The 14,226-nt window shown below is 39.1% G+C and overlaps 1 protein-coding gene across 1 annotated transcript in view; it reads right to left on the bottom strand.

Moving 5' to 3' along the window:
• GALNT9 (polypeptide N-acetylgalactosaminyltransferase 9) overlaps positions 1 to 14,226 on the bottom strand; it is a 589,226-nt gene that overhangs the window by 348,741 nt on the left and 226,259 nt on the right. The gene's annotated exons all lie outside the window — the stretch shown is intronic.

Below are 14,226 nucleotides of genomic sequence, written 5' to 3'. Positions count from 1 at the left end.
CAAACAGATGGTGAAGATGATGTAGCCGATCGCACATGGGAGCCGGGTGAAGAGGGGGCATTGTCATCAGAGGGCGAGGGTGGCAGCTTACCCATGAGCCAGCAAGGTAGGTGGAAGCGTGCCCGTAAGACAGCAGGGTGAAAGCAGTGGGTGATCTGCAGCCAAATCGGGGAGAGTTTCACCAAGTTGCTGGTGGATGTTAATGTGGCGATATGCAGGATATGTGGGCAGAAGGTAAGGCACCGAAAAGGTGCCAATGTTGGCACTTTGGCCCTGTGTGAACACATAAAGCTTTACCATAAAGTGCTGTAGGAAAACCATGCCACTCATTTAGTGTTACAGGCTGATCTTCCACCAGCCAACACTCCCTGTCCAGCAGTCAGTGCTCAACAACATCAGCAAAGGAAGCTGTGGATCCTTCCCATCAACTTCAATGTTGTCTATTGCTTGCTCATTCTCCTCCTCCTCGTCACTTGATGAGCAATCAATCACAGAGGTGATTACAAACAGACAACAGTATGTGAGCACTCGTCCAATGATGCAAAAACTGAACGTGCACCTGGCCAAGTTGCTGGTACTACAGTCCCTCCCTTTCCATGTAGCTGACTATAGAAGTACTGTAGTATGTAGTAGAATATGGAAATAATTATTTTTTATTCACCCCTTAGAGGGGCCAGGTCTTGATGATGACCATCCTCATCTTTTGCTGGTTTTATTTCTTCCAAGTAATCCTTTGTGGTCTTGATGTCTGGGAAGGAGGAGCATATCATTCATGAGTATAAAATGATGTGGAAAAGGAGGAAAAGCAGATGGCAGAAGAAGGGTCTTCCATCTATAGGGCAGAAGAGCGGTTGGAATTGGAGAAGTGGGTTTGAAACTTGGGGGTGGGTATGAGATTTCTTCTTGTGTCACTCTGGGAATGCCCCATGACCGTTTTTCTCTCATCTTTTATCATTTTGTTGGATCCAACTGCCGATCACCTTCTGCACCACAAGGCAGGGAGGTTACCATGGAAGCCATTAGAAGTTTCAAAAACATCCAGGCTGCCATGGAAACTGATCGTAGCCCCTTGGTTTCAATGTGGAAGAAAGTGGGAACCGCATCCCTCTACCTTAGCTTACAGATGCTGCAATCCGTGTTGATTGCGGTATCTCAAGGGTTAAATTATGGGGATTGGCAGGATCGCCATTCCTCGTCATTGCAGCCGGATGTCTGCTATATGATACAGCCAGCATGCTGTGCATAGAGCGGGCTTACTGAAGCAGCCTGCTCCATACATTCCCACAGCCACCGTGACGTATCGGTATACCTGATGTATAGTGATTTGTGACAAATTAATTTGTAATAAATCGACTTTCTTGATAAAGTTCTTGATGATTTTTTTTTTAAACTAAGCTCATCTTTAATTACCAGTATACCAGATAGTACAACTGGTGATCTATTATGTGACAGCTATGTTCCTCTAAGCTTTGCTCTTGGGTTTCAGGATGCAGTCCTGAAATTTTAGACTCTCCTGTAGATTTTCCAACCAGAACCATGAACTCTTCATTTTCAGGAACATTGGAGGTCTGGCCTTTGTACCACTGATTAGTATTATTTGTGCTCATCAGATGGTATAAAAAATCAGGGCAGGTTAAGGGAGTTATGTTATGTTATGTTATAGCTATGTATTGGTAATACCCAGTTATATTCTACTTATAGCAATAGTGGAAGAAAACAAACTATGGGTTTGCTACTCAACTTTGCTGCACTGGATACTTACAGTACATTATCACAAAACTAGGAGTGGATTGAAGGGAAGTGTTATAAAAACTATGATTGTGTTTGCAGTATTGCACTTTTTAATAAAAGGGATAGGTAGCGTTTTTAGATTTTCCTTAGATGTAACAAATGTGATGTTACTTTTTGAAAGGAATCTGTCAAATTCTTAGAGAAATTCAAACCTGCATACTGTACCTTTGTATCCTTATCTGTGCTGACTCTGGCGCCTTTTTTCTCTTCTAGGAGGGGAATTTATTATAATGGGAATATTTGAAGTCAGTTGTTGGAGTACTTTGTGCCACATGTATCAAATGTCACAGGTTGTTTGATAAATTTGGCTTGTCCTTAAACCTAACACGTCTGTCTAGAGAAGTTACTCCAGTTTTCCTACACCAACCTCCTCCTGGAGTGAGATTGAGACTTATTTGCCACTTTAAAAAAAAAGTTGCAATGATAAATCTGGAGTGAATCTCATTAACATAGCTATCCTCACCCACCTTTCCACCCATATTACAAAACTGAAGTGAGTGGTGTAAAAATGCAAAAAGTCATATGCTATGAAGATACGAGATGTGCAGCACCTAAAACTACGAATACTGGAAGCCTGTGCTAGCATTTCTCCTGCGGTGTTGCTATCAGTGTGTGAAGAGTGGGAGAAGAGGGTGGCATTGACAATCCAACACAATGGGCAGCACATTGAACACATTTTATAAGTGGTCAGAAACTTGTAAATAACTCATGAAAGAATAAAGTTACGTTAAAACCAAGCACACCATTGTTTTTCTTGTTAAATTCCCAATAAGTTTGATGTGTCACATGACCCTTTTTCTATTGAAAAAACTAAAGTTGGATTCAAAATGGCCAACTTCAAAATGGCTGCCATGGTCACCACCCATCTTGAAAAGTTTCCCCCCTCACATATACTAATGTGCCACAAACAGGAAGTTAATATCACCAACCATTCCCATTTTATTAAGGTGTATCCATATAAATGGTCCACCCTGTAGTCTATTGGTCCGTTAAAAACACAGATACAACACTGTATCGGTGTTTTACTGATCTCTGCTAGGGGATGAACATGGGTATGTGAATGAGACCCTAAGCTGTTTTATTCCAGAAGTGATTTTAATGAGTGAGATTTCAGCATCTGCTAACTAAAGATCAATAGAACAAATCATTATTTATCAGACCATATTATTTAATAGACTATTAGTGTTAGTGACCTGGAAAAGCTTAATATTTACAGTATAGCCATCATAAGGGAATTACAATTCCTGTTCTTTTTTTATCAGATCATTTTTATTGGTATTTTGTATAAGCACAAAATAGATGTAAGGACATAGAAAAACAGAAACATAAACCCATACAGGGTCAAACACATTCCCACCCCACAGTCCTCACATGGACATTACTTATTTCCCATAATAAATAGCTTGTAAACAAAATGGAAATGAGACTTATAAATCACAATCCCCTTAAAGAGGACCTTTCGCCACTCCTGACATGCTAATAATAATGTAATAACAATTCTGAAGCATCTATCCTATGACGCTCTGTTGCTCCATTCCTTTATTGTTTCTACTAGAAGTTATGAGTAAATTGCTATGAGCCTTCAGTAAGGGTACAGAGGGGAGGTAACAAGTTGGGGGGTGTACCTGCACAAACTCCCTTTATCCAATCAGTGCTGCCATTTTCAGTCTGTGCAGGCACCCCCCACCCCCACCCAACTGGTTACCTCCCGTCTGTACCCTTACTGAAGGCTGATAGCAATTAATTCATAACTTCTAGCAGTAATAATAAAGGAATGACACAAAATAGAGCCATAAGAATAGATGCTCCAGAATCGTTATTACGTGGGAAATGCATGAAGCTATCAAAACAGGTATCTCAGGAGAGGGGACAGGTCCTCTTTAAATGAGAAATATTATAGTACACAACTTCAAAGTCTCAAATATCAAAGTCTCCAATCTCCACTACTAGACCACCAATTTTGCTCTATAATCCATTGTGTCATCCAGAACCCGTTAAGGCAGTCCTTCCATGTCCAGTAGTAACATAGTAACATAGTACATAAGGCCGAAAAAAGACATTTGTCCATCCAGTTCGGCCTGTTATCCCGCAAGTTGATCCAGAGGAAGGCAAAAAAAAAAAACCCTGTGAGGTAGAAGCCAATTTTCTCCACTTTAGGGGAATATAAACTTCCTTCAGGCAATCACAAAAACTCCCTGGATCAGCGACCCCTCTCTAGTAGCTATAGCCTGTAATATTATTAAGCTCTAGAAATACGTCCCGGCCCCTCTTGAATTCCTTTATTGTACTCACCATCACCATCTCCTCAGGCAGAGAGTTCCATAGTCTCACTGCTCTTACCGTAAAGAATCCTTTTCTATGTTTGTGTACAAACCTTCTTTCCTCCAGACGCAGAGGATGTCCCCTCGTCACAGTCACAGTCCTGGGGATAAATAGCTGATGGGATAGATCTCTGTACTGACCCCTGATATATTTATACATATTAATTAGATCTCCCCTCAGTCGTCTTTTTTCTAAAGTGAATAACCCTAATTTTGATAATCTTTCAGGGTACTGTAGTTGCCCCATTCCAGTTATTACTTTAGTTGCCCTCCTCTGGACCTTCTCCAGCTCTGCTATGTCTGCCTTGTTTACAGGAGCCCAGAACTGTACACAGTACTCCATGTGTGGTCTGACTAGCGATTTGTAAAGTGGTAGGACTATGTTCTTATCACGGGAATCTATGCCCCTTCTGATGCAACCCATTATCTTGTTGGCCTTGGCAGCAGCTGCCTGACACTGGTTTTTGCAGCTTAGTTTGCTGTTTATGAAAATTCCTAGATCCTTTTCCATGTCAGTGTTACCGAGTGTTTTACCATTTAGTATGTACGGGTGACTTGCATTTTTTCTTCCCATGTGCATAACTTTACATTTATCAGTGTTAAACCTCATCTGCCACTTATCTGCCCAAGCCTCCAATCTATCCAGATCCCTCTGTAGTAGTATACTGTCCTCATCAGTGTAAATTACTTTACACAGTTTAGTGTCGTCTGCGAAAATTGATACTTTACTATGCAAGCCTTTTACAAGATCATTAATAAATATATTGAAGAGAATAGGGCCCAATACTGACCCCTGAGGTACCCCACTAGTGACAGTGACCCAATCTGAGTGTGTACCGTTAATAACCACCCTCTGTTTTCTATCACTGAGCCAGTTACTTACCCACATACAGATGTTTTCTCCCAGTCCGAGCATTCTCATTTTATATACTAACCTTTTATGTGGTACAGTGTCAAATGCTTTGGAGAAGTCCAGATATACGACATCCATTGATTCGCCGCTGTCAAGTCTAGAACTTACCTCCTCATAGAAACTGATTAAATTAGTCTGACATGACCGATCCCTCACAAAGCCATGCTGATATGGCGTTATTTGCTTATTTCTGTTGAGATGCTCTAATATAGCATCTCTCAGAAAACCTTCAAACAGTTTACCCACAACAGATGTTAAACTTACCGGCCTATAGTTTCCAGGCTCTGTTTTTGGCCCCTTTTTGAATATTGGCACCACATATGCCATGCGCCAATCCTGTGGGACATTCCCTGTCAGGATAGAGTCTGCAAATATCAGAAATAAGGGTCTGGCTATGACATTACTTAATTCCTTTAGGATACGGGGGTGTATGTCATCCGGTCCTGGCGATTTGTCTATTTTAATCTTTTTAAGTCGCTGATGTACTTCTTCCTGGGTCAGACAGGACACTTTTAATGGGGAATTTATTTTTGCATTCTGCATGTCATCTGACAATTTATTTTCCTCAGTGAATACATTGGAGAAAAAAATATTTAACAGCTTTGCTTTCTACTCATCGCTCTCTGCGACTTCCCCCTCATTACTCTTTAAAGGGCCGACACCTTCAGATTTATACTTTTTAACATTTATATAATTGAAGAACATTTTAGGGTTAGTTTTACTCTCTTTGGCAATTAATCTCTCGGTCTCTAGTTTGGCCGCTTTTATTTGTTTTTTACATGTTCTATTTTTTCCCTTATAGTTTTTCAGTGCTTCCGTGCTCCCCTCCTGTTTCAGTGAATGATATGCTTTCTTTTTGTCATTTATTGCTTGTTTTTTTTACAGTTCTATTTATCCACATTGGTTTCTTTTTGTTCCTTAACCTTTTATTACCATACGGTATGTACCTCTCACAATGAGATTTTAGGATGTTTTTAAAGATATCCCATTTTGTGGCTGTATTTTTATTTTTGAGGACTTTGTCCCAGTTAGTTTGGCCTATGGCCTCTCTTAGTTGGCTAAATTTAGCTTTTTTGAAGTTTGGTATTTTTGTTCCTCCCTGTAGAAACACTCTTTTAAATGATAATTGGAAGGTTATTACTTTGTGGTCACTATTTCCCAGGTGTCCCCCAACCTGCACGTCTGTTGTTCTGTCCGGCCTATTGGTTAATACTAAGTCCAGTATGGCCGTCCCTCTAGTCGGGTCCTGAACCAGTTGGGAGAGGTAATTGTCTTTGGTTATTGCCAAGAACCTGTTTCCCTTATGAGATATACAAGTTTCAGTTTCCCAGTCTATAGCTGGGTAGTTGAAGTCCCCCATAATAACCACCTCATTATGATTTGCCGCCTCGTCTATCTCGTTTATTAGTAGATTTTCTGTGGACTCTGGTATATTAGGTGGTTTATAGTAAACTCCTATTAGTAATTTATTGTTGTTTTTAGCTCCATGTATCTCTACCCACAGTGACTCCACATGTTCATGTCCCTCACTTATATCTTCGCGGAGTGTGGGCTTTAGACCGGACTTTACATAAAGGCAGACCCCTCCCCCTCTCCGGTTTTGACGATACTTTCTAAACAGACTGTAACCTTGTACATTAACCGCCCAGTCATAGCTATCATCCAGCCATGTCTCAGTTATTCCCACTATGTCATAGTTCTCCTCACACATCACTAATTCCAGTTCACCAGTTTTATTAGTCAGACTTCTGGCATTAGTATACATACATTTGAGAGGTTTATGTATATTTTTTACCCTACACCTTTCCTTCTGAACTGTTCTAGTCCCTCCTTCCATTCCTCCCCCAGTCCCATTACCTTGCCCCCGCTCTCTATCTGCGCTATCTTCCCGTCCTATAACGTTAAAACCCTCCCCCCCAGTCCCTAGTTTAAACACTCCTCCAACCTTCTAGCCATCTTTCTCCCCAGCACAGCTGCCCCTTCCCCATTGAGGTGCAGCCCGTCCCTACGATAGAGCCTGTAGCCGATAGAAAAATCGGCCCAGTTCTCCAGGAACCCAAACCCCTCCTTCCTACACCAGTTCTTGAGCCACTTGTTAATCTCCCTAATCTCCCGTTGCCTTTCTTGTGTGGCTCGTGGTACAGGCAGTATTTCGGAAAATACTACCTTTGAGGTCCTTGCCCTCAGCTTTTGACCTAAATCCCTGAAATCATTTTTAAGGACTCTCCACCTACCTCTAACTTTGTCATTGGTTCCGATATGGACCGTGACCGCTGGATCTTCTCCAGCCCCTCCCAGTAATCTGTCAACCCGATCCGCGATGTGTCGAACTCTAGCGCCAGGAAGACAGCACACTGTCACACCGATCACGGTCTTTGTGACAGATTTCCCTATCTGTTCCCCTAATAATGGAGTCGCCCACTACCAGCACCTGTCTGGCCTGCCCTGCTTTCCTGGTTCCCTGCTTACTGGAGCTGACATTCCCCTGACTGGCAGAGGAAGTGTCCGGCTGCAGCAGTGCCGTCCCCGGACTGACATCCCCCTCATCTGCCAAACGTGCAAACTTGTTGGGGTGTGTCAGATCAGGGCTAGCCTCCCTGGCACTCTTCCCTCTACCCCGCTTTCTAACTGTTACCCAGCTAGCTACCTCACTTTCCTCAGCCTCCTCTCTGTCACCCTCCCCCTCATCTACCCCAAAGAGTGCTTGCTCGGTGAGAAGCAAACTCTTTTGCAAATTATCAATGCCTCTCAGTGTTGCAACTTGCCCGTTTAGAGACTCAATTTGCGATTCCAAACGGGTTATTTGCTCACATCTAGAACAAAGATATGCACCCTGGAACTGCAGTTCCAGGACTGTATACATCATGCAAAATGTGCACTGGACTGCGTTGTAAATTGTGCAACACATACTAAATGGGGATTACAACAGTAAAAAAGTAAAACAGTATATATGATTTAGATTTAGACCCTGTCTGCTGTAGTTGAAGGGCTACGTAAAATTAAGCCAACAACACACAAGGAAATTATATCCAACCTTAGTTTCCAAACTCCTTTTCTTGAACTCCTTGTTTTTTAACTCCACTTAATAAGAAGCCCACTTAGTAGAGCAAGCCTCAGGAAGAGCAGGCTCAGGAGAGTTTTAGTGGGTCAATTTATAGCACCTGGTTGCCCAGGGCACTCCCCTTAATTAAGCAGAGAAAAAAAAAAAAAAAAAAAGTGACATTATTACTCTTTTGATATAAACCCCTTTCCAGTCTAATAACCTTATTCAATATTATATTCTGTAGGAGGCGATGGTGTAGGAGGTGACAGCTGAATCCACTGTCCGGCTGTTAACTTTTTAGCATTCACTGTATACCAAGTATCATATCACAGCTAGTATATCCCCACTCAGAAGGCCAAGAGTACATTGTTTACAAGATTTGTGAATTTGAATGCCAGACACCTTTCTAATTAGCTCCAAGTCCTCCTTACAAAATCTCTTCAGTTCACTGCACTCCAATATCATATGTCTCGTCTCTAAGGTGATCAAGACTTTTAATAGTTCTACCCTCTAGAATCTGGGCCATAGTCTGCCTTTCTTATAGGGAAAACTCTCCTAGCTTCATGATTTCAGAAAAGCTATTGTATCAGCAAATGGGGGTAAAACGATTACAACCAACCTTGCGCCTTAAAGTGTTATTTTTATCCAAGACTAGTGTTGATCACAAATTTTCGAATTTCAAATTTTTATCGCGAATATAGGTACTTTGAAAATTCGCTAATATTTCGAATATAGTGATATATATTCGTAATTTCGAATATTCGATTTTTTTTTAAATCAGTACACATGATCCCTCCATGCTTCTAGCTTGTGGGCCAATGAGAAGGCTGCAGTATATTTGACTTTAGGAGTAGTGTTTGCGAATTTTCGCAATGCAAATTTTTTATTGCAAATTTTTCAACTTACAACTATTAGACAAAGAAGATTATAGCACTATATTAGCTAAATTGCTCTATATTCGATTTTTTTTTAATATTCGCTATATTGCTATAACTTAGTTTTTTCGAATATTCGTAATATTCTAAAACAAGAATATATAGCAATATAGCGAATATTCGAATAAAAACGAATATAGAGCAATTTAGCTAATATAGTGCTATAATTTTCTTTGTCTAATGGTTGTAATTTTTTTCTCATCTGAAGTTCAGATTGGAAAAAAATAACAAATATAAAAAAAAGATCATAGCATTATATTAGCTAAATTGCTCTATATTCGATTTTTTTTCCGAATATTCGCTATATTGCTATAACTTAATTTTTTCGAATATTCGTAATATTTTAAAACAAATATATATAGCAATATAGCGAATATTCGAAAAAAACGAATATAGAGCAATTTAGCTAATATAGTGCTATAATCATTTTTTTTATAGTTGTAATTTTTTTCCAATCTGAACTTCAGATGAGAAAAAAAATTTACAAAGAAGATTATAGCACTAGATTAGCAAAATTGCTCTATATTCGTTTTTTTTTGAATATTCGCTATATTGCTATATATTCTTGTTTTAGAATATTACGAATATTTGACAAAACTAAGTTATAGCAATATAGCGAATATTCGAAAAAAAAACAAATATAGAGCAATTTAGCTAATATAGTGCTATAATCTTCTTTGTCTAATAGTTGAAAAATGTGCAATTAAAAATTCGTATTACGAAAATTCGAATTCCGAAAATTTGCATATTACACAATCATTATCTTGCCGATTTTTCAAGTAAAAAAAATCGTAGAATATAACGAATATTCGAATTTGCGAATATTCGACAAATATTCTACAAAATATTCGTGAAATATCGCGAATTCGAATATGACCCCTGCCGCTCATCACTAACCAAGACTTTAATTATACGCTTCAAGGTAGAAGTGAGTTCTGGTGGTCTTATCTGGGCTCCTAATTCTAGGAAAAACACAGGCGATTATCATCTGGACATATTCTTAGTCAGTTTCCTTGTGATACACATGTGTTCTCCCCCAACCTCAAACCTTCAAATATTGAAAATGTGTGGGTAAAAAATAAAGCCATTGAACTGCCAAACCACCACTCTATTTATTTGTAGGGTTTCTAATTAAATTCAGGCATATTGTTTTTTCAAAATCAGTGTTAGGCCCCATGCACACGGCTGTGTTTCACGGCCGTGTGCGGGCCATGGAACAGCGGCCTGGATCCCTCCTGAGAGCAGGAGTGCACGGCGTCATTGGTTGCTATGACGCCGTGCGCTCCCGGCTGCAGGCACAGTACAGTAATACACTGGGGCCTTATAAAGAGACTTTTATATTTTACTTTTTTTTTTTATTGGTATCCATATGGGGGAAATATGAAGTATATACAGGAATTGTTGCATTAGCACTAAATTAGCACAGATAATGGCTCATGACTATGTTCAATAATACATACCAGATTTAGGGCATTATAATGTGCTGGATGGGTGAATATATGCACAACTAAATATTTAAATGATGAGACCATAGGGATATGACTGGTAAGTAAAGACACCACATTTGGAAATATGTTTAATGGTAACAAAGTCAATTTTGTCCCAGTTTAGAATGAGTCCTAAAAATTGGCCAAACTCCTGTATTAATGTCATGACAGAGGGGATTGACTTATCAAGATCTCTTGAAAAAAGAAACATGTCATCGGCATAAAATGTGATTCATTCATCAATAGAGCCATGCTGAAAAACCAATATCTCATTGGAGTTGTGAGTCAACACAGCTAGGGGCTCGATGACCAAGGCAAAAAGAAGGCGAGAGAGGAGACATTCCTACCTGGTTCCGCTCTGTAACTAAATGAAAGGGACAATCCACTGTTGGTTCCTATGCGCATCCAGATGGATATAGAGCTAGTAGACCAATTACATTAATTGGGGACCGAATCCCATTTTCTGCAATACATTCCATAAGAATGCTCACTCAACGCTGTCAAAAGCTTTGGCAGTGTCAAGTGAAATCATCAAACTGCCCCATCCACTGACCACAAATGCAGATTAAGAAATACCTGCCAAAAGGTTTCTCACCATCAACTTTCCAGGCATAAAGCTCTGTGTGAATAAGACACAGAACATAATTTATTATCCAATTCACCAAAACCTTAGCTATCAGTTTTACATCTGTACATAGTAATGAAATCAGATGGTAGGAGTCAGGGATGGTATGATCTTTGCCAGGCTTGGGTATGACTACAATAATTGCCTCCCTCTTAGAATCCGGGAGCAGTTCCACCTCAAACGCTGCCTGAATTGCATTAAGCAGCTCAGGTACAAGTAAATCCTTAAATTGTTTTTCATTTCTTACTTTATTGTTGTTTAACATCTATTTTATATTAGTTTCTACAATCTAATCAATATCTACTCTTCGCCTGTCAATTCTATTTTGTTATCATGCTGCTGTGGGGATTAACCCCTTAGTGACCACACACATTTAAAAAAAAAAATAGCATTCCAAGACCTATAACTTTTTAGTTTTTTCATCACTGTACTTCTATGAGATCTTGCAGGACAAGTTATAGTTTTTAATGCACCATTGATTAAACCAGGCCTATTAATGGTCACTAATGGGTTAAGTGAATCTTTCTCCTGCACATAGGCCAGAAAGACTGATCTATCTGGGTCATTTTCTATAAACTTAAACTCATACTTGAGCCGCAAGCTCTACAATTTATTTCATTTCCCTTAAAAACATTACCCTGAAGCTTAATTATTGCCAACCTTTAACTATATCTTTTTAGTTCACATTAAGAAAATAGGAAGAATAAGCAAATAGCTATTTAGTTTTAGTGGTTCCAGTACAGAAATGTGGCACAAAGCCAAACAATTTTGAGAAATTAAGACAACTAGCTGCAAGGAGGATGCATGTTTTCATTGAGATGTGGACAAGTTTGAATCATGTAGCTTAAGAAGGATTTTATGGAAATTATTAGTTTTATTTTATGTTTATTTATGGATAGACAGTCTATTTTATTACATATAAACATTTCCAGGGCGGTATGGTGGCTCAGTGAACATCACTGTTGCCCTACAGCAGAAAGACTACTAGTGGGTTGACATCTCACAACATTTTCATGGATTTCTTTCAACACCCAGTATTGCCATAACATACCGAATAGTTAATTGGGAAATTACATGGTGTGCCCCAATGGGGACAGGGACTGATATGATGATGGCAGTCTGTGCACAGTGCTGCAGAATTTGTTGGCAACATACAGTGCTTTGAAAAAGTATTCATACCCCTTGAACTTTTCCACATTTTTCACCCACAATGTACTGTAATTTAAACTAATGTATTTTAGTGGGATTTTATGCGATAGATCAACGCAAAGTATGAAGTATGTGTGAAGTGAAAATAATTATTAGTCGTGTACTCTACAAGTCTGACCTTTATGAAAGAATGGCAAGAAGAAAGCATTTTTTGAAAGCAAGCCATAAGTAGTCTCATTTGTAGTTTGCCACAAGCCATGTAGGGGACACAGAAAACATGTGGCAGAAGGTGCTCGCTGTTCAGATGACACTAAAACTGAACTTGGCAGAAAACTAATACTGCAAATAACCCTGAACACAACCATACCCACTTTGAAACATGGTGATAGCAGCATCATGCTATGGGAATATTTATCTTCAGGGTAGCTAGTCAGAGTTGATGGGAAGATGGACAGAACTAAATACAGAGTAATCCTGGAGAAAAACCTTGTAGGGCATACAAAAAACTTAAGACTGGGGCAAAGGTTCACCTTCCAGAAGGGCAACAACCCTAAACATACGGGCAGAGTTACAATGGAATAGTTTAGATCAAGGCATATTCAGGTGTTAGAATGGCCAAGTCAAAGTCCAGACCTAAATCCCATTGAGAATCTGTGGCAAGGCTTGGAAATTGCTGTTCACCAACGCTCTCCATCCAATTTGACTGAGCTTGAGCTATTTTGCACAGAAGAATGGGCAAATATGCCAGCCTCTAGCTGTATAAAGCTGGTAGAGACATAGCCCAAAAGACATGCAGCTATAATTGTAGCGAAAGGTGGTCCTACAGAGTATTGACTCAGGGGGGCAGAACACAAATGCATGCCAAACTTTCCAGATGCCTTTTTATTAAACATTTTGAAAACCATGTATCAATTTATTTTCACTTAACACATAATTGGTACTTTGTGTTGGTCTATCACCTAAAATCCCAATAAAAAATACACTTAAGTTTGTGGGTGAAACATGAAAAAATGTGGAAAAGTTGTATGAATACTTTTTCAAGGCAATGTATAAGATACTGAAATAAAAAAAAATAAAAAATAGGTTTCCTTCTTTTAGTTTTACATATCTGTTCATTACATATGGTCTTCTTCCTACCTTTTGCATAGGAAAGTATTATAGGATCCTCAGACCATGGGTCAAAGAGTAATAACTAAAGGTTAAGACTTGCTATCTCTATGTGAAATATACAAGCCAACATTGCATTTTCTAAATGTATTTCTCACTTTACCCAAAAACAAATGCTTTTTACTGCAAAAAAAATTTTTACTCTAAAATTTCACTTGCTATCACCATGCTGTTTTATTTATAAGGCAGCACGGTAGCTCAGTGATTAGCACTAGTGACTTGCAGCTCTGGGGTCCTATGATCAAATCCGACCAAGGACAACATCTACGTGGAGTTTGTATGTTCTCCCTTTCTTTGTATGGGTTTCCTCCCACACTCCAAAGACATACTGATAGGGAACTTAGATTGTGAGCCCCATTGCTAATGTCTGTAAAGCGCTGCAGAATATAGTAGCGCTGTATAAGTGCATAAAATAAATATATCTTTGTAGGGGTTGGAGCTCCATCTTTTCTCATACAAAGCTCTAAAAACATGTTCCCCTTCCATGGCCATAAACATGAATGACTAAATTGTGACTGCTATCAAGGTAATTATACTGCATATTATTGTATTATTGAGTTTAAAGTATAAATAATATGCAGTATGCTTCTTACCTCCCTCTAGTGGGGACTGTACGTAGCCAGATTCTTTTCATTTTAAAGAACATATAGATAGCTGTCTTTATTATGCAGTTCATGTATAGAACTAAAGAATTAGCTGCACAAAAAGTAGTGGTGGGAAATGGCCCAATTATAACTGGTAACAACAGTAGAATAACTACTGTAACTAGATTTAAATGTAAACTATTTTAACAAC

This window comes from Bufo gargarizans, chromosome 1 (assembly GCF_014858855.1).
Source record: "Bufo gargarizans isolate SCDJY-AF-19 chromosome 1, ASM1485885v1, whole genome shotgun sequence".
Lineage (NCBI taxonomy): Eukaryota > Metazoa > Chordata > Amphibia > Anura > Bufonidae > Bufo > Bufo gargarizans.
The sequence above is the reverse complement of the archived record's forward strand: the minus strand, read 5'-3'. Positions and strand labels throughout refer to the sequence as shown.